The sequence below is a fragment of the Osmia bicornis genome, unplaced genomic scaffold (genome assembly GCF_907164935.1).
Source record: "Osmia bicornis bicornis unplaced genomic scaffold, iOsmBic2.1, whole genome shotgun sequence".
Taxonomy (NCBI): Eukaryota; Metazoa; Arthropoda; class Insecta; order Hymenoptera; family Megachilidae; genus Osmia; species Osmia bicornis.
Genome location: NW_025791458.1, coordinates 890,320 through 913,453, shown reverse-complemented (window position 1 = coordinate 913,453; position 23,134 = coordinate 890,320). Strand labels below are relative to the sequence as shown.

Here is a 23,134-nt window from a genome sequence, read left to right as displayed (position 1 = left end):
TATACAAAACACTTTTTCTGTTGCTTGAAAACAGAAATATATTAAAATATCAATTTTCAAATTTATATAGATTACACTGTATTGCAAAATAGTCTGATGTTGGAGGTTAAAAAGAAGCATGTTCTACTTTGTTGTAAGTCTTCGTATAATTCGTCCATCTTTTCTTTAATGACGTTTGTCAGTTAGTTATTATCCATATTAATATTTTCTGTATGCACGAACTTAAAATAAGCGTTTAAGATATTTATTCTTAGGACGGCGGACCATGAAGAGGGTCCCATTTTTAATTTAATATTGTATTTCATATTATTTGCATTTCCTGCGTTTTACTAATTTTAAATATTTGATGCATTCCTTATTTGTGCTATTAAGTAGCTCTTGTTTTTACGTAAACTTGTGTATTTGGAGTTTCGATTTAATATTCGGATTGATTTGAATTGGAATTTGTCGCTACTTCTGGAGTTTCGTAATCCATTGCTATTGAAATATGTGAACTTAAATAATCTATACTTATTTGCTTTTTTTAACACTAAAACTATTAAAGTGGTTAAAATAACCAAAGGGTTTATAAATTTATTAAAGAGTTTTTGCCGAAACCTGAGTTGAATTTTGTTGAGATAAAGAATTATAGTACATTCTGGTTTAAGTTTTATTATTTACCTATTTAATTTGTTATTTTATTTTCAATTCAAAAATCAGTGTACAGTATTCACTTTAACGCGCTTGAACTACCAGAGCCCAGATACCATCACGATGGGTTATATGAAAACACAAATTTGGGGATTCTTTATTGTAATTTATTTACAGCAATTTATCTACCTCGATAAGAGGTAAATACATATTTGAGAATGTGGCACGAATACTTATTTTAAACAATTTTTCATGGTCTTTTCGTAGAACCAATTATTCGCGTAAACCAAGGGATTACTGTACATTGAACTCCGGTAGTTCTGGTATTAATTATCAGTTTTCTATCACATACTTAGAACAGTAACGTCGACCTGTTCGATTAAACGTTTCCTGAATTTATCTCAAACTATTTTATGCTTTATTAGAGATGATACTATGTCGATAATTAAGTAGTCTAGTGTGTTTATTAATATGCTCATTTTGCAAACTCTATAATCATTATCAGGTACAAAAGAATTTAATTATCTATCGCCTAGTAGGTTGTGGAATTTGATACGATCATTAGCGCGACAAAGGTCGATAAAGGATCCCATTTTACAGAAGAAGGGTTTTCCAACTCTAGTAAATTCTTTTTCACCTGTGGTTATTGCATATACAGATATTATAAATGATTTATAATTGTAGCCATGGGTGAATAAAGGTTTTATGCAACGTTTAAAAAAATTTCTTTGATGTGATAATACTTGCAAAATAGCACTATATTTTTCTAATATCTTTAGTTTTTTCTATTCTTATGATAACTTTAAATTTTCAAAAGATAATAATAGCTTTATCTTTTAACAATTTGAATGTTTGCCAATTTTTTCTGTAAGAACTGAAACCGTTACGTATCTGCAACTTTTTACATAAATTAAAATATATACAGAAATTTTTCCGTTAAAAACTATTAGAAAGTAAGAGATTTTACTAATTACTTCTGTATAAAAAGTACTTCTATAAAGGTCTATATTTTTATGAATTTTAATCGAATTTGCATCAAACTTTGAAAAAATATTCTTAAGATGACGTACTTGAAAAGAATGTCATTTTTTCAAAATTTTAATTATAAGTGCATATAACTCCTTAAGATAAAAATGATCTCCTTAATCATTACTATCACTAAAAATATAATTTTATAGTTACTTAACCCTTTTGTTGTTTATGTCGAGTATACTTGTCACAAAGAAATGGCAATTTTTTATTTAATAGCGAGTATACTCGTCATGGAGAAAATAATTCGTTTTGCTAGTAAAATTTAGATAAAATAAGAAACATATTCGTAATTTTAACGCATTTTAGAATATTAATAAAGAAAGCACGACAATAAAGCAACAACGAAAAAGAATTAGAATATACAATGACAGATTTCAATATTCTAATCAGTAACTTTTAGCGATTGCTTTTAATTCATTATTAAACAAATTTATCTACAATTCTGTAAATAATAATGATATCAATTTTTAAACAATAAAAATATAATTTTTCTAAAAGCAGCAAATAGAAAAAGTCATTCTGTTATAATTTATTTTGTCCAGTATACTCGTCACCGTTTAAAAATAATTATGCATACAAGTTCACACTTCAAAAATTAAATAAAACACTTAAAGGGTTAACCAATATTTGTTAATTGCAGAAATAGAATGCATATTAATATTCCAGTTGTAAATCTTTAGATCTGTTTTACTTCAAATAATAATTAATTTGTGACAAGTCACCTTTACCCACTCGTCTATTCAATTATTCTGTAGTCTAATTTTTTAGTAGTTACTGTTTTCAAATGAATGTTTCTTTTGATACTGTTCGGTTAAATAAAAATAAAAACTGTATGCTTTTAATTATTATCATTATGTTTGGTCCTTCACTTTGTTCTATATTTAACCTGTTTACTTTTATCGTTAGTATTTACATATATGTATATGTTATCATTCAAGTAACGAATAGGTCAAATGAAATCATATGAGTATTCATTTTAGGTAACTAGAAAAACTGTATCTGACTGTTAATAATATTCTCATGAACTTGTAATGAAAAGTGACAAATCCTTTATTTTTATTATAAAATTGCTCACTCTTTCTACCTATCCTATACTTTTCAATAGCTAGAGAAACAAAGTGGAAATGCAGTACGGGTACGACTGTCGCAATAGTCTGGAAAACATTGCATTGGAATACCTGAATACTGGAGTTTTCGCTGCAGCGTTATATTGAAGTAATATATTGGTGTAACTAGGGGCTAGAGTGCCTCCCCCCGAAAAGTGTAGACATTTACTATTCTAAGATCTTAAAATTCTAAATTTCTAAAATTAAAAAAATGCTAAGACCTTGAGGTTTTAAAATTTTTTAATTCTAAGATTATGAGGTTCTAAAATTACAAAATTCATAAATTCGTAATATTCTAAGACTCTAAATTTTTCATCTTCTAAAATTACAAAATTTCGAGATTCCAATATTCCAAAATTCTAACACTTGACACTGTTAATAATGCTAAGGAACCTAGTCTATCCCATCCAAAAATCCTAGTTACCCCAATAAAGTAATACCTTCAAACATGTTAATAAATACATAATAATATAATAGAACCATTCGTTACACGTTTTCAACTACAGAAATCGTATTTACATTTTTTAACCATATAGTACATATTTGTTTTGATGAGAACTAGAAAGAAAAAATTACTGAAAGTTTCTTTTTCGTCCCTCGTGGGTTTAAAATTTGTAAACCCTGCTTGGCATAAATCAGAGAAAAACTGGAGGGGAGAGGGAATTTTGAAAAAATTAATTTATTTTACAAAATAAAATTGCTTTCGCTATTATTTTAATTTTAGTAAATTGTAATACATCTTATGCTTGTTTTGCTAATCAAATAAATTATTTAATCGGGTACATAAACAGTCGATTAGAACTTGATTGTTGAAGCTGCTATCAAATAAAAATCTTAATGAATAAACTGTAACCATATTGCAAATCTTATAGAAGATGATTAAATAATATACTTTTGTTGAGGGTGAGTTATTCAAGACAAGTGACCCGAATAACTTTTACAATTTCAGGAGCGAAAAGAAGTGTTGAAACAAAAGTTGTATAGCTCCATGGAGTTCGTTACATGAATAACAAAACTTTGTCTCAGCTGGAGGTGCTTAAGAAACATAAAGGTCACCTTTATCTTTTCAAATGGAACCATATATCACGTTTTGTATATGTAGCTCAAAATTTTGTATAAAAATGTATTAACACTAGAAAAATGAAGGAACCTGGATTTTATATTTTGAGTTACAGAAATTACTGAGGTGCTTCTGTTAAAGTGTATATTAGTCTTTGTCGTGATAAAAAATTATTCTGTATCCTACTTTACGTTTTATCTTTTATTTATTTATTTTTCTACTTTATTTTCAATTCAAAAATAAATGTTTTTCGTACGCCAGTAGTTCTACCCCTAGGGTATAATATTTTAAAGATCAACAATTCGTAGGTTATTGTAAATTCCGAGGGAAAAGATTTTCTGTGAGAATTTGCAATATCTCAAGAATTATTGATCTTTTGTCATTGTACTATAATACTTTTTTACGCAGACTGTACCAAAGAATAGATTCAAATGAAAAAATAATGCATTTGTATTTCTCATTTTTTATGAAATTGCATATGTTTATTTACGTAAATGGATTTTTTGAAATATTTTATATAAAAAAAAGCTACAATGTCAAAAAATTAATAATTCTGGAGATATTCCAAATTTTTATACAAAGTATTTCACTTTCAAAATGAAGTATTCTTAAGCTTGCACAGAGTACAATTAGTGATTTAAATTAAAATCTCTATTGTCCACTTATAGTTATGTTTCGTATCAAGAATACAACACAATACCTATGGAATTATGTATAAATTACTATGACAATTATGTTTGGACGCATATATGAGTCCATAGTACTCCAAGAATTAAATTATCTTATACATGGTACTGTTGATTTTTTAAATAACACATTATAGTACTTTTTATGTAGAATATTTTGAGAAATCGTCCATTTTAAAAAAAGATACATCAATCAATTTTAAAAAATGAGCGCTTTTAAATCTTCTGAAACACCTGTACACGAGAAAAACTTCTTTTTCGCCATGGAATAACTTTCATAACTATTTCCAACTTTTGTTTTAAGGATTACTTTCTATCCCTAACACGAAGAGAGATATTCAGGTAATTTTTCTTAGGTAATACATACCCCGTAGACAGGATGTCTTATTTGAACTCTTATTTCTATTATAATTATATCCTGTACCATCCGTTATTTCAAAGAATGTTTGAAATAGAACTTACTTTGTTTCGAAAGGAAAATCTTACAGTGATTATAAATCTTATAAGACGCCCCCGAGATTTCAAGATTACATTTCTCTTTTTAAGTGGGATTGTATATGTACATACAATTTTTTTTACATAGATTGATTCCCTGAAATATTCTGTGTAAATGGTACTATGGTAGGATTACAAAAATACTTGAAATGTTTTAAATTCAAACCATAGGCATTTTATATAAAATTTAATTCTTGAACCATTGTTTTGCCAAACTTACAAAACAATGTATAATTTTCAAATTAGAGTTTCATATATTGGAAGAATAATTTTTAAGGACACAGTGTAAAATTTAGAAAATGAAAACAATATAAAAATCAGAATTAGATTAAACCTGTGCTTGATTTTTTTAAATATTTTACCCTAATACTTTTTCATACAAACTGATTAGAATAATAATCAATCTATATAAAAACAAGCATGGAGTTCTGTGTTAAAAAATATTTGCATTTACTTATTTTTGCATAAATTGAATGGATAAAACATTCTACGAACAAATATATTAAAGTATCAAAATATGTCATTTAACTTAACACTTTTACACAGTTCCACTAAAAAGGGAAAGTCACCCTTAACTCTCGGAAGTACCTCCACCTAGACAAGATTTGTCACCATTATAAGACGTCCCTCTAAAAATAAACTAAATTCCACTTAAAACATTTTTCGGAATAATGAATAATTTGAATAATAATTGTGTCTAAAGATCGAAATGGACCTCCCTATATTTCACCATTCTAAAGTAATATTTCTAGATCCGCTCCTGGTTTAAATCCTTATTGATTCTAAAAAATTAAAAAAGAAAGAGTTTATCATTTTGTATTATACTGTAATAAAAACTACTTGTAACATTTCTTGTTATTCATCCTGTGCTATAATTTAAGAAAAACAACATTATTTATACTTCAATTATAATTTGACATCATGCTAATAATTTTTTATTTATTTACAACGTTACTTTAGACTTTAGACCTTTGTCTCTCCTACTAATAATGTTTTTCACACTTATAATTTAATACACTATAAAAAGATATCAGTTTTGTTACATATCTTTATGAAAATATCTTCCAATATAATTTAGTTTATAAAAGTAACTTTAATACATGTAGCTAGTTGTTGGTATTTAATGCTTTACTAGCCATTTTTCAGCAACACTTTCCCTAGAGTGTCGCTTCAAAAAGATTGAATTTTTATTATTGCATTTACTTAAAGCTTAACTTCTTAAAGATAGTATTCCAAAGTATTATAGCTGGTAGTATTATTTTTATGAACTAAAATTGTGTATATAAAATTTTAATATAACATTTCTAAAACTGGTAAACACGATAAAACTTTTTTTCATTGGTTTAAAACAAAAAGTTTGAGGCACAAATTATCTTAAAAATAGAAACAAAAAATAAAAACGCTATAATTTTTAAAATTTTCAATATTTTTCCACCCTTCTAAGGCTAACTGTAGACGCTATTACTTAATATTTATGGTTGAGAAAATTTTAGTATATTCCTTAAACGTAGTATAATACATAGGAAAAATTTTACATCAATCGGTTTTTCATTTGAGAAATTCTCAAAGATTATTCTGTAATTTAGTTTCAAACAGATAATTATTACTATTCTGATTTGCAGCAGGTAGGTAATAAGCGTTCGTAATTGAAAGATCGAACGTGGTTAGTAATGATTTCATTCTAGTAAACATAAAGGCATATACATACATACATAGATGGTAGGATCGTGGATCGTTAGCGAAGTGGATCATTCAGTTTCGATCAGTAAAAGCTAGGGTCGAGGACGTTGAGAGGGTGGTCGCGGGGAATCACGTGGGAGGGTGGGTTTTGGCATGGTAGAGCGTGTTGGTGCAGTAGGGGAAAATGGATCGGAATGGGAGAATGGGTGTTCTCTCTCGAGTGTTCGGTCGTTGGGAGCAGCGAGGCGGGTAGTCAGTGTACCGTCAGCCTTCACGTCGCCGTGACGTTCTTCTCTTTCGTCTTGTCCTTCTCGTTTCACCCTTGCAGTTTGTTCAGCGACTTTCTCACCGTTTCACCCGTTTACTTATTCATTCGATTTCTTATAAATATCAAACGTGTTCACCTTTCATTAATTAACCGAGATTGAATGACTTTTTTTATACTTCTATGTGCTACCGTGGTAATCTAACAGTGCTAATCAGGAACGATTAAAGACACATTCAAAGTTTTCCTATTGCGAATAGAAAGTGATCGAAGATACAAGTGAAGAAACATTAAAGTGAGAAATAAGTTATCTGAAAATCTTAAGCCTACAAAATTAATAAGTTTATTAATTCATTGTGGTCACCTTTAGAAAAATAGGTACGTACTTAGATATAAACTCTTAATGTATTCTGAAAGAAAATATTTTTACATTTCAATGTCGATTACATACAATTTTTCAACAACAAAATTATATTTATTACGTTTCTCTCATTCATTACTATTTGCAACGTGGTTAGTAGGTCATCTACACTAGTATCACTTTGAAGTTACAATTAAACATAAACCGCGAAAGAAAGTTTCGTTCTTGAAATTAAAAAGCTTTATAATTTTAGTAACAGATGAAATAAAAGTTTCTTTAAATTTGTAACAAAAATGTGATTGTAAGATATCACACCTCAATTACAGTTGAATAGAAATAAAATATATTTATTTTAAGATACAAAATAAAAGGTGCTTTAGGGGAAGTTATTGTGTTCCGGCTACGGAAGTGAAGGATATTTCAAGGTCATATCTCTCAAAACTTCAAACTGACCTTCTTTTAAATGTAACTGCATGTCCTTTTTTACATAAATGGATTCTTTGAAACATTTTACATTAGGATGGAATATTAAAAAAGTTATCAATTTGTTTCATGTGTTTCACTTTTTAATTTAAAATATTCTTTTAACTGTTTGTTCTAATATTGTTGTATATCCGAATATCTTTTCACATAGAATGTTTGAAAAAATAGACCTATATACGAAAAAGCAGTTGCATTTAAAAGGTAAATATCACCGTGAAATCTTGAAAGACATGACCTTGAGACAAGTTTTATCTTCATAGCCAAATTTCTTTTCTGAACTATAATAAACTTGCCCTGATAATGTTTTCATTTTGTATTTTGACAAATAATGAGATAGTTCAGGATAACAAAATTAGATCAGACATTCGAGACATCTTATTCAAAGCTGAGAGTTTAATAAGTTTCGTAGGGAGTACAAGAGAAATTATGAATTTACTAATTGTAAGTATCTGTGAACTATGCATCATTTTTGTTTAATTTAGTAAAAGGATAAAAGTTGTTTCAAAATCACAAAATAAAACTTAGTTTTAATTGGACACTATTTTTCAATACAGTTTTAACCCACGAAAATTCAAAAATTGATATTTTAACATAATTTTTTTCTTAAACTATCAGAAAACATGTTTTTATACTTTTATTCAAGTTGTTTACACTTCAGTTGAAAAAACAAAATAATTGAGAGAAAATAGTATAGATAATATTGCATTTTGCAATAAACAAGTAATTTTAGTAATTTTGAAATAAAATGTACGGTTAATTTAAAAAATGTTTTATAATATCTAATAAATAAATACATCAAAATTACACTTGAACAACATTTCGTTAATCTTCAAATTAAATATTGTTATAAAAATGAAATGAAAGAAATCATTCTAAACTTCAGAAACGTATAACGCAAAATGGCAATTATGTTGGCTAACAGGTTATATTGCATAACAGTGAACAATTACAAAAAGAGAACTCTAATTGCAATATGATGGAATTTGATCCAACATTCACAATTGTACAAGATATACAATGTAACACAAGTATAAAATAACGTATAAATGTTATAGGTAATAACTTTAATTGTATATTGTAAAAATGCCCTTATCACTAGTTACTATAATAATTAATAACTAATTATTGTAAATCTTTGTGTATCGATTACTAAAAATCATTTTTCTCCACCACTCTCACTTTCTAAGAAATTTAATTCTGGGAGAAAGAGCCGAATTTTCAAATTAAACAATTTTTTATACTTTAGTTGGAAAAGTTACACAAATTCTTCCTCTAAGAATTTTCTCAAATAAAATCATATTTTTATAGCATTGTAAGTTTTTAAATGTGTTTAAACAATCTTTAAAGCGAATGAGATACTCATTATCTGTCAGTTTCTCTCGAATATTAATTACTTTTTTTTAAATATTATTCATTTTGAAAATTTCTGTGGAGTACAAGGAATTGCTACTAGTTCTCAACATCAATGGTCTCTCGACATCTCTCTCAGACTCTTAGCGCGACGTCAAGCATCGTTGGCGTTGATGATCACTGGCAACACCTCATGTCTCTCGGAATTACTTTATTTTGCAATTGAAAACAAAATCTATTGTACTTTGCAGCTTGTTTATGTTTCAGACTTCCAATTTTTTAAATAAACTATTATTCTCGTTTGAAAATTCGAAATTGTTATAATAAGTATAGAGGAAAATAAACATACTAGAAAGATATATTATTATCCAGAGCGTATTATTAATAAAAAAAATCAGTTTTTAAAAAAATGTTACATGACACCTTTTTGCACTTGTGACTTTACATGTTATTTTAATTACGAGATTCCATTCTAGAAAGAGAATTTATATAACTTTTACAGTTAAAGCAACAAGATTTTTTAAACTGTATATTTGACATTATTTGCTTTCAAAATTACAGTTTGCAAAAACTGAGGATGGTGGAGAAAAACGATTTTAGGATTTGTTATCAGTGCATGAAAGTTTACAATAATTAGTTGGTGATTATTGTAAATTATGTAAACAATTAAATTTCGTTGCCTAATGTAAGAGCAAAGTAGGTTCATTTTAAAATTCTACAATTCCAAGATTCTAAGATTTGACACTGTTAATAAAGCTAATTGGACCTGGCCTACCCCACTCAAAGACCCTAATTACTCTGATGCACATACATTGTGAATCGCTAATCGAGCGAAGATTAGAAAAGAGATCATTTTGTCTTGTTGCTGTTTGAAAACTTTTAACAATGCATAAAATTGATGTATTTCTCGTCTCTGTTATTATTTTACCGTCCTCGTGTTTTTATTGTTGTTGCTACTAACATATTTCTTTATGAGATTCATAAATATTTATAATGTTATGTGACTTTTTTTAAAAAGCAAAATGGTATGCTTTTAACTTGGAGAAAATCCTCAATGTGGTCCATATTAGAGTACCTATACCATATTAACAAGGAGAACTATCCAAGTGCTACACTCACTTATTAATGAAACTTTGCCAGCTTGTAGAGCTCGTCGAGCTGAACACGCCTATACCCCCTTTTGGGGGCAGACGGCTAATTGTTTAAAAGATATTAACAATTACTGTTAGTTACTCCTTACATTCTGAAGTATGACAAACTCACACATACAATTCGCAATCAAGAGATCCATCGTTCAAATCCTTGGTTCGCAACATTTTTTTTTTTAATGATAATTTGTCCCTTTTTGAATAATTATTACATAAAAATTATCATTAAAAAAAAAAAAAAAAAAAAAAAAAAAAAAACAGGAACCCAGGATTTCAACCGAGGACCTTCAGATTACGAGTCATGTGTTTAACCACGGAGCAGATCCGTGACTTGCAATTTGAAAGTCGTCGGTTCAAATCCTTGATTCCCAACAAAATTTTTTTTTTTGTGATAATTTTTATGTAATAGTTATTCAAAAAAGACAAATTATCATTAAAAAAAAAAAAAAAATGTTGGGAATCAAGAATTTGAACCATGTAAGTAGTAACTAACTTTAATTATTAATATCTTTTAAACAATTAGTCGTCTGCCCACAAAACGGGGTATAGGAGTGTTCAGCTCGGCGAGCTCTAGAAGCTGGCAAAGTTTCATTAATAAGTGAGTGTAACACTTGGGTAGTTCCCCTTGTAAGTATAATTTATGTTCTTTTAGTATTAGCTCGATATGAAAGTTCAGAATTTTAAAAATATAAGACTGCTTTTAAATCAAGCGTAAATATACGACTGAATAACCAATATCAAAACTTGATTTGAACAAGGTTGTAACTTTTGCTACGGTATTTTACAACTGTAATACAAACGTATCAAAGAAACCTCATTTTTCTGTCTAGAAACCATGCTTTTACTACAATTAGAACTATTTTTAACTGTAAAAAATGAAACATCGTAACTCTACATTTCCTAACTTTTGATTCTGAAAACACTATATTTTGAATTACAGAAAATATAAATCGTTTAACCAGCAAAATTTCCGAAAGAAAAAAAGTCGTTCTTCTCTTGATTGGGAAAGTCAAAATCCTTTTGACTTTGCTTTTGAAAATGCTTTTCATGCATTTGCAACTGGTTCTGACTAGTTATGGGGAATTTCATCGAATTTTGACTAAAAGTCGAAATTCCAACTTTGGATGTTCATATCTCACGAACTAAAAGAGTCTACCAAATAATATTACAGGTGGTTACTGAGGGGGTCAAGGTCTGTTAACATACCAGGTTTGGTCAAGATCGCAGGTGTCGGCTGTAGCGATATATTATAGCCTTCCTGATTTTTTTTCCTGAAGAAAAAAATCAAGAGTAGAGCAAAAATACTCAAAAAAAGATAGGAACAAATCTGTACTTCAGTTGTTGTTATACATACTAACAGAGACAAATAGCAGATATAAAACGTAAATCAAAAAGATTGTAAAGATCGCTGTAAAAAAGTTGTCAAAAAATTGTGAATCGGTGTCCTATAAACCTAGAATAAACTAAGTGTTATGCTGCCCATATCAGGTGTCGATAATAAAATCCTTATCATTTGTTGCGAGGGATTTTGTAAGAATGATGTTCAAAAAAGGAAATGGTATTCCATAGTTGGTCATTTTTCTTTTGTACTTACTGTCTACCTGCTGTAATAGTGGCAATCTAAATCGAAGTAACTTTTCTAAAAAATTGAACTGAGTATTTGAAAGGGTGCCTGGAAGAAGGACGTAAGATACAAACTTTCCAAAAGTTGCTTTCCATGGAAAAAGAATAGAACGTATTGTAAAACACGCTTTTCCAAAGTTTTTGGTACTTGAAAATGTAGCAATAAATGAGCAATAAATTGTTTTTAGATACATCTTTTAAATTTTATAAAAATGTAACATACGCCCGTCTTCCAGGAACCCATTCATTTATCCGTACCATACAATGGGACAAATTACTTCTGTTTACGACAAAATTGTAGAACTTTTTATAAGAACAAAATAGAGGGATAAATCTCCTTTTCGTGGTGAAAGCTAAGATATTGCAGGATAAAGGTCAAATATAGAGAAAGTCTAAAATCAATGTTAAAATTGATCTTTTTGAAGAAAATTGCGGTTTTTTCATTAGCCTGTGACATATCATTTTATACAGATTCTGATAGGCCAAATCTAAATCTGACCACAGAATTTCATTAGCTTTTTAGGATTCTGAAAAAAAAATGCAATTCAACTTCCTTGTTCATAAGTGAAAAGTTTCACATAGTTTCATGAGCATGGTAGTCAGGTATCCATCCACCAGTGAGCGTTATTTAAAACCCTCTAACCGATTTTAACTTTCTTTTTTGTTTATTTGAGATAACTGCACGTTCAGTTCTTTGAACGGAATATTGGAATTTGTGTGCCAAGTATAAAAAAATCCGACAGATGGAATTACAGAATGTACAAAGCTGGGTAAAATGTATTACAGTACCCAAGTTCGGAATAGTTTGATCACCGGTAGAAAACGGTTAGTCAACTTTTAAGTCGATTTCTTCTAATTAATAAAAATTTGATTAACTATAAATGCATAAATATGTAGAGATTTAAAGATATTTTGCAACGATCATACAAAATTTGGAGCTCAGTTTCAAGAAGGCACCGCGATATCCAGTTATGAATAAGAGAATTAAGTGGAAAAAATCGATAAAAATCGTAACACGAAAGGGTGAGTGGTATATAATAATACAAACTAAAAATATTCAAAAATATATGAAATACCGGCTCGACTGGCTTTATACAGTAAAGGCTGAGGTATGAGTATGCATGGAAGTTTCGCTTTCGCATTAGATATTCTATTAATGTTCGTACTTCATATGAATAAATATAGTACACGAGTTTATACTAGATGCTTCCAATCGAATTTATGTAACTGATCTAGAGAATCCTACAAAGAGAAGAATATACAATTAGATGTAACGGAATGTAAATTGGAAAAAGTGATCACGTACGTTATTTCCTACACAAATGGAAATGTAACTGTACAAAATGTGTACAATGAAGTCCTCTTACTTGATCACTTTGGAACCTGCAATTTTTGATAACAATAATCAGCAGATAATATTAATATGTTGACTGCCATAGCGAAAATGGACATTTGTTGTAGGACGTATTGAAACTGCTCTGGTTATTTAGAATAGGAACAGTTAATTTTCAAATTTCAAAACCTAAATTTTCTATTTGCTCTTTTGCATTATTTGTACGATAGAAATATTATTTAAAATAATGTTTTTCTGTTATTTTCTTTTCATTATTCAGGCATGTGTAATTTGCAGCGCCGGTCACTGGTAACCCCCATGGCATTAAACATGTTAAATAAGATAAAAAATGTTCATTATTGAACTCAATTTATTACAAACATTCACTGCAACAATATGTTTTGAAATGAAAGACGGTTAAACTCTTTATACTTTTACATTTGTCATTTATTTATACGTAATTAAGAAAAAAGATCATTTTCATAGATAATTTTATTCATTATGAAAATATAGTAAATGTATAAGAGAGAAAGATCAACGGTTTAAGAAAAGTGCTTCTGTTATGAGGCTCTGCTTCAAATTAAGATTGAAAATTAAAATTCTTGTTTAAAGTTAAAAAGTTATTTATGTTTCGTCTTTTTAAGGCAATTTATAGCCTTACTATGATCATAGGCCCATCTGTAGTTCTTTTTACACTGACTGAATCCAGCAGGGTTATTAAAATAGAGATACCAATAAAATAAACATTCTCTGTCGTCATTCAGTTCTAATTTTCCTTATCTTTCTAATTAACAATTTGCTTCACTTTCGAATTTTCATCAGATACGGAAAGAAGAAGTAAATTAATCTAAGAACACGTTATTATTATTTTGTTTCAATAATAATTCAGTTGATTAATAATGATAAAAGTATCGAAACTCATAACGAAACTGATGAAATAATTTAATTTTAGTATTATATCAGTCTTTCTGGTAAGAGAATATCAAAAATTTGCGATTAAGAAAAACACATAATATTTAATAACAATCGTTTTGCTAAAGACCTATCGACAAAGACTACTTAGAAAATTTAGACTGAATAACAAAAGAGAGAAAAAAAAATGTCGTTAGTAATGAAAAAATGCAAAATGTTTTTTTAACGGGAACAATCGGAAGAGATATGTACTCTACAAGATGCAAAAGGTTTCGTTCCGATTGGGCCATCTATCTCGGAGTAATCGGGGAACATACATAAAAAAGAAAAAAGAAAAAAATATACTGATCGAATCGAGTAACCTCCTCCTTTTTCGAAGTCGGTTAAAAATGGATGGAATGTATTGAATATAAAGATTGGGCACATCAAGCCAAAATGTTCCTTATATTTTCTGCAATTGCGGTACCGAATAATTGACTACAAATTTTACCTTTTTCCATTTATTATTATAATTTAAATCAGCAAATATTTTAGTTTTGTAAAGATAGATTTGTGTTCAATCGGTTTGTTCTTCGATCTTCATTTTTGATCAATAACTTGGATATTACTTGTTATACAGCAAAACTGCTGTAACTCAATAATGCCAAGTAACTATGTTAAGTTTAATATAAACATTTTTGTTGTAAGTGAAATAATTTTTACGTAACCGTATTTCAACTCATAAAATGAATAAAAGTAAATTTCATTAAAAACACACGCAAAAATGTTCTATTACAACCAAAAGCTAAAACGTTTGTTACATAAAGCAATGATACTTATCAAAAATGGTTTTTATGGGAGAGTATTTTACTCGTTGTAATACTAGATATACAATCATTGTTAGATGTTAATACTATATGTACGGGTTAAAATTATGGTATCTCATATTTCTACCCTATCTCATGTTCGTACCTTCTCCTCTACATTAATACTTTGCCTAGAGCAGTACAAGTAATTTATACATTTCCTGATATAATATGTTACCGACAATGTATGAAAAGCAGGCATTGTATAGATTGCCTAGCGTTTTTGAAATATGCGTATGAAATATCTGAATTATTTTAATATTAGGTATATACATTTTTCCTAGGCGTTATACGGATTTTGTAAAATAATTATTCCAAAAATTAGTAAAATAAGAAAAAATCCTAAAAGACCTTTAATTAAAAATTTTAATTTAGGGAAATACTAATATTGTTTATATCAAGATTTAGATCAATATTGCTTGTAACACATACAAAATATAGCGATTGGTCACCGTCTCGAGGAAATCAAATCTGTTTAATTTCCTATCGTAAGTTCTTCAATGTACTTACTCGGAGATACACACTGCCCATTCCGAATTTCTGGTATCATCAAACGTGTTAAATGTTGCTACACCGAGTTAGAGATTCTATTCCGTCTTTTTGTTTTCGGTAGACAACACGCTATTGTGACTACCGTAATTTACGGCTTGTATGTAGATGTCATGTGCAGCGCCGCTGGGTGCTTATGAGCTGCCTTTGTGCAAACTTTAGATCTCCCCTCTTCCTCAAAAGACAGTGAAATTAAATGAAAAAGCAGGTATTTTTATAATTATTAAAAATATTTGTTTGAATAAATGGAGATCAAATCGCTACTTGGCAATAATAGTGGTACAATTCAAAATACGTAAACTTTAGAGAAGAGACTTTTTAAAATTTACATTCTTGAAAATACTAAATATAGGCCTTATTGACACTTGAACTATCGACGTTTGATGGACACTAATTTTTAAGTTAAAAATAATGCAGAAAATTAAATACATAAGGGATGAAACATAATTTAATATATACACCCATTCTTTACCTTGACAGTTGTCAACATTACATAACGACATGTAATATTTGCTCATTAAAACAAACAGAAAGATGGCAATAAACATGGATGACGTTGTCAACTGTGAAATTGTAACCGAATAAAGGGAAGATATGGTGTCATTCATCAGCATTAAACAAAAGAATTTATAGTTTCAAAAGAAAAGAGAATTTAAAAAAGAATTAAAAACAAAATTCTCTTTATAACATATGTTAACTCATCTGCTTTAACTCATAGAAGAATACATTTTTTTTCTAAATTTATAATATAAATCATTTACTGCTTTTATTATATTATCATAAGTCCAAACTTGAAAAAATCTTATAACTTCGAAATTGTGTACTTCTTATATTCATCTTTATTACGCGTCCTGTGTTTATTTTAATGAGTATTATATGTTTTTGAAGACTGAAGAATTCAGAGATCTTTTTATTAATGCCACAAAAATAAGTTTTATTATACATAAAAGTGATCAAAAGACCATTTCTTTGATTAATCGGTCTTGTGAGGTGAACAACCCGTACACCTCTACATGGTGGTCCTGGTTCTAGAATCTAGATGCTTTTCTTAACTTCAAATAAGCACGCGGTTATTCGAAGCCCAATGCATAATTGCTCTGATAAAAATACATTTAGAAAAGAAAAATAAATTATTCTTTGTAAAATATTATACTTCGTTAACATGTAAGTACATTATATGTATGTCGTATTTCCCGCGCCAGGGATAGAGGGCACTATGTACAGCGTTAAATAATATCACTGTGCGATTACAGGTGTAAACGCCAGGAAAATTCCCGGCAAGCTTTAGATCTATTAAGCTATCTGAACAAAATCATCAGAATATAAAAAAACATATATGAAAATTATTTGCTAATTATTTGTTATTTTTTGACGTAAAAAGTAATTTTTTCGCTCCAGCCATTAAAAAGTTACAAAGGGTTGGATAGCTTAATATTAAGCCATCTAGCCATTGTAAGAATGTTAGATATTCGCCCTATTGATTGACGAATAGCGTGAATGTTAACATTTTACTTTGAACTTTACTTTACCGGACCCAAAATTTTGGACTTTTTTTTTGGAATCTATAGTTTTTGATGCGGAGAATCCAAAAATGCAAGTTTCAACTTTAGGAATCGAATGGTTCAAAAGTTATAAGCATGTAAAGTTTGATATTTTTAGCGCATTTGCTACGTTACTGTGACGCCATGTTGACTTCTTGTCCAATGAACGGTGTCACTAGCTGCAGGCAGATTCATGTGGGTTTAGTCAAACCGTTTTAGCTAAATGTGTTTTCCAGATGTTTAGCTTTTTATTGCCTTTTCAATTGTTCTGCAGCCAACAGGTAAAACATTTTTTAGAGTTTCTTATGCCTTGAATCACTGCACAGCGTCTTGAGAATTTTCCTCTTTTGATTTTATATTGTATTTTACTGTTTTTTATTTAGTATTCTATTTTAGCTTTTAATATTTTCTATTTTAGTGCTTTCAATTTATTTACTTTCTTGTATTTTTTTTTGTGTATCGATATTTTGTGTGTTCTTTTTTGTATTTTGTGTGTTCCTTTTTATATTTTGTGTGTTCTTTTTTGTGTTGTGTTTTTTTATTTGTGTTTTTTAATTTATACTTTATTATAATACATATAAAAACAATGGAAAATTTAAAATTCAATTTGCGCAGCTTGCCAAATTCGCAACAGGCAGCAATTATTTGGGCATGGGAACTTGGTCTGGTGCGTACAATAAAAAACTGTGCAGTTCATCGTAAACCGATGAGATTATATGAAACTGAATCTGGAATCGGGCGATTTCGTTGTTCCTTTCGCAAATGTCGACAGTTTTCGGCCACCGTCAATTCTTTTTTTGAAGAAGTACGATTACCTTTAGATAAAGCAATCATGTAAGTTTGAAGTTGTTTTGTGTCATTTTAATAAATAATTAACATATTCTTTAAAATATTTAATAAATTATTAAATTTTTTAAGATTGATCTATTGCTTTGCCCGCGATTTTTCGTACGACGATACCGCCCACGAACTATCCGATTGTACGCCGGGGAATGACGCCCCAACCATATCTTCCGCCACAATACATAGCTGCATGGTTTCACTACTGTCGCGAAATGATAGTAGATCAATTTTCAAATATGCAGGCAGGAAAACCAAAATTAGGAGGAATTTCGGAATCCGGTTCGCGGGTCATTGTACAGGTGTATTGCGTACTAATTCGATATTTTCTTATTATTTCACTTACGTTATTTTTATCTTATTATTTTGATATTATTCAAGATCGATGAGGCAAAATTTGGTAAACGTAAATACAATCGTGGCAGAATTGTGGAAGGACACTGGGTGTTGGGAATGGTGGATACCAATAGTAACGATTGCCGAATGATCGTTGTTCAGAATCGAGAAGCTGCAACGTTAATTAATATTATAAAAGAACACATTGTTCCTGGCAGCGAAATTCACACTGATTGTTTTCGAAGCTATGCGGGACTTGTAGAAGCTGGATTTATCCACAAAACTGTCAATCACAGTGTAGAATTTGTAGGTAGGTAAATTTGATACTGTTTGAGTTAGGTGTATATTTTTTTAAAGAGAGAGAGAGAATTCAATTTTATGAATAATTTAAATACAGCTACTGATGGGACCCATACACAACAGATAGAATCGAATTGGCGCCCGGCAAAGGACTTGATGAGGGGGAGGGGTCGTTTTCACGACGACGAATTTGCTCATCGTCCATGTGAATTTCTGTAGCGACGGTTTTGCCGTCATAATAAAATAGATCTGATGAGATCTATGATGGAGGCGATTCGGCGACAATATGTTTTTCATTAAGGTAAGCGGAAGTTTAGTTCTAGGCTATACAAGGACCAATCAGGTTACACATCTAAGGCAATATGGCGTCGCAGTAACGTAGCAAATGCGCTAAAAATGTCAAACTTTACACGCTTATAACTTTTTAACCACTGAATTCCTAAAGTTGAGACTTGCATTTTCAGATTCTACGCAAAAAGACCTATAAATAAATAAAAAAATGGTCCAAAATTTTGGGTCCTGTAAAGTAAAGTTTACCCTTTTCCGGCGAATGTCGACACATACCAAACACGTCGGCGAAACACTGAATATTTCTCAATATTATTATACATTCGGACCTTCGCCGGCATATGTCGACAAATACAGATGAGCTCTGATGAATGTCGGGCGACACGTCTGAACAGGATTATCCCGTCGCGACGTCCAGCGCAACACAAGTTGTGTTGTGTTGTTAATGTTCGTCAGTTTCACTAACCTAACCCAACCTTCTCTTATTATGTTTTTTCTTTTATAATAAATCATGATATACAAATTTTTATTTTGTTTGAATGAAAATAGTCATTCGCCATCAGTGCATACTGATTATCGACATTCACCAGTATAAGTGAGAAATAATGATATTTGGCAGATACTTCGGACATACATAAATCGACTTGGTGAATGTTGACATTTACTGGAGGATGTCGACATTTACCAGATTTCGGTTTTACACGGTAACATATACAGGGTGTTTCAGAACTCGCGTTGGTCCCGTGAACAGGTGATAGCTGAGGTGATTTTGAACAACTTTTGAAGCTTCGTTTTTGAATTATTAAGGAAAAACACTGGCGAATCAGAGCGCGCAGGCTCAGCCTGCTACGAAAGCAGGACTTGACGTAGGTCGCGAACGAACAGCTCGGCACTCCGTTGGTATAGCACAATAAAAAAATTGAACTGGTTTGTAACGTTAATTCTTTTTCTACGTGTACGAAGGAGAATGTGACTCAAGTAGTACGAGCGTACGATTTCCCCTACGGTTCTCAAGGAGTGGTTCGCGTTCGCGAAGGCAGAAGGAACGGTAAAGTCAGTAATGAGACGTAACTTTGCGGTGTAACAAAATATTGATTTATTCAAAAAAAAGAAAATAGGTACTTGAGTATGGCAAAAGAGCCTATCACAGAATGGTGGAAGCACCGCAAATATTATGACAATTTATGCGTTTAACAATCAACGGAACGCAATTCCCATTTAATAGATGCATAATAGATGTTCGATAGACGCGCTTATCACAAGATATTGTATACGACGGACTTGACTAGATTGATCATCAATGATTCGTACCAGGCACGCAGATCGGATTTACGCGCGAATCGGAAATGTAGCACAAAATGGTAACGCAAAAGAAAATATTTCAACCAGTCGAGCGACTTTAACGCGACTCAAAAACTCAGTCTTCTTTATACGGAAAAATGACTGGTTAAATAACGCACTTTAATCTCGCGGAATAATTATTACTGAATATATTATAATATAAGAAAATATAAGAAAATATAACAAAAATAAAATAACGCAAAATCGTGACTCTAATCGGAATGCGAAAAGTAATATACACACGACGGTTACAAAATTCCGAAACGCCTTTCACCAAGGACGAGTTATTGTTCGCTCGATTTGTCTAGGAAACATACACCGAAATCACGACGCACGAAGGTCGCGTGATCGTGGAGCGCTTAGGCAAAAAGGAACGTTCGAATTTATTAACCGTGCGGTGAACTATTAACTTTACGCGCCTCTCAAATCGCAGAATGGCGAGCCTGATAAGTAAAAATTAAGAAGAATTGAAAATGGAATTAAAACTTGAATTAAAAGAAAAAAGAAGAAATTAATAGGATTATTCCATATATTGTACACAATTATGAAATTAAATTTAAAAAATGTGCAAATTCCTCTTAGGATTATCTAATAAATTTTAGATAAATTTTTATTTTAAAGTATTTAAATTATTATTTATTTATTTGTGCAGGAACATTTAAATACAACCATATCATCACGATAGAAGCACTTCATCGTAATCTGTTTTGTAAAGCAGGATTTCAAAGGATTTTTGAAACTTTCTATCCGATAATCCGTATATTCACGATACCAAGTGTATCGAAACAAATATCTATAACGTGGAGTCTGCAATTGTTTACGAACCAATCATTCCACTTTTATAATATTATATTATCCCTTTACGAACAGATTATCCTTTTACAGATTGGATATATTTCGAGTAAGACACTTCCAAATACGAATTTTATAAACATCAGAGGGTTGCATTATAGTGTCGTATTTTTGGTAATTTTAACCCTTTCGAGTTCATTGTGTGTTGAACGTATTAAGTATAAAAAATTGCATTATATTATATTTACTATCTTTTTCACGTTTCCATGTATTACTTTAAAGTTAATCTAAAAAATATTTTTTTTGCTAAATTAAAGATGTTCTTTCGGTGAACATAGTGGGCCATCGGTGTGGCCTATGCGACACTCAATGTTTCAATTACCACTTCATGCATCCCTTATGATAAACCGTAGATACATAACAATATTACAATCATTTAGCTTATTTTTTCTTCCAATAGGTATAAGTAGTATACATACAGGGTATCTCATAACTCCTGCAACACCCGGAAATGGAGGGTTGCTGGGGTGATTCTGAACAACCTTTTCCTTTACCAAAATGTTGGTTGAAGCTTCGTTTTTGAATTATTAACGAAAAACACTGGCTAATGATAGTGCGCGTAGAACACGCGCTCAACCACGAAAGCGTTGGCATTCCACCGCGCTCGATCATGGTTGTGAAGAAACGCATTGGCACAGCGTGGGTATCGAGAAGAGCGTACGACAAATGTTATCATCTTAAATTAAGAACAGTGTTCATGAATAATAAATAATTTCACAGTATTCTTAATTTAAGATGATGTAACATTTGTCGTATGCTTTGTCCGATACCCACGCTGTGCCAATGCGTTTGTTCACGACCACGACCGAGCGTGGTTGAGAGCCAACGCTCTCCTGGATGAGCCTGATCAATTAACATGAGTAAATAATCAAGGAAAAGAAAATAATTGGGATACTTAGCGATAATGAGCGTTGCATTATAGGGTAAACATGAGTAATTTAATTATTGACCGATCACTGTTTCGACGAATTGCATTATCAGCAACAAAGTACGTATGGTGAGGGTCATTTTCCTATGGCTCAGTGGGGTGAGAAAGTAGGGTATGTCTCGCGAGCCGCCAGTTAGCCATACCTCTTTTAACACGATGAAAAGGGGTGACAGCAACAGACCGTCAGCTGAAATAATCGGCTGAATCATATGTAACTATATGTAGTTGCCAATACTGATTGCACAAGGACACCAGTTTCCTTTCACCCTTATACGATAATGTCCTTCCAGAGTGCGGATCTAATTGAAAACCACTCTCTAGTCGTATTAAAAATATTTTCTCCGTGGATTTCAGAGTGAAATTTCACATTTCCAGAAAAATTTTCAGCTGCTTCATTTACTATATTTCATTTAAATAGTTATTCTAATGTCGTGTAACATATTTCATTCATTTTTTAAACATATTGTACTATAAGTACTATATTGTACTTCTGTTTAAAGTTATGTAGCCAAAATATTTTTTTACCGCTTGAGTTTTTAATTTAAAAATTTGTGCCCTGTAAATTGATATATCTCTAATTTATTTAAGAATTTTTCATGCATTAAAATAGGAGATATCGAGCAAAAACGTAATTTTTAATCTTTTTTACCCTTGTATCCTATTTTTTCTTCGTCGAGATTCAAAACTGAAACTTGCCAGAAACTGGTTTTTTTCAGTTAGCTTTTAAAAGCTATAAATGCTTATAAAAGCTTATAAAAGCTATCGAATTACAAGACGAGTTTGGTCTAGAGGCACTTTTGACTACCTTATCCAGCTAAATTCTTCTCTTCTCTGATCTTCTGAAAATGCTCAGTGCCTCAAATCTATGTCATGCACAATCATGTTTCTATGTTTCAGTTGAATAAATTTTCTCTGCTTGCGTAGCGTTTGCAATTGCTTTAAGCTTATCGAAACGGGATTCACCTTTCCAGTCGAAAAACCATCTGTGACTTTTCAATTTTTTGTATCGCATTTGAACGATTTGAAAGTTAAATGGTTTTGCCTTTGATAAATTATATTTTATTTTATGCATCGCTTCTAATACACACTTGAAGCAATGTCCGCTTGCAGTTGCTTCCACATTTCTGAACCCTGGGGCCAGAATGTATTA

General features: G+C 30.5%; 1 protein-coding gene across 1 annotated transcript in view; it reads left to right on the top strand.

The window, feature by feature from the left end:
- The first annotated feature begins 6,860 nt into the window (after window positions 1-6,860).
- LOC114881042 (trace amine-associated receptor 1) overlaps window positions 6,861-23,134 on the top strand; it is a 349,388-nt gene continuing 333,114 nt past the window's right edge. Inside the window, exon 1 of the mRNA XM_046289948.1 lies at window positions 6,861-7,332. The gene's annotated coding sequence lies outside the window, so the exon portion shown is untranslated. The remainder of the gene's footprint in view (window positions 7,333-23,134) is intronic.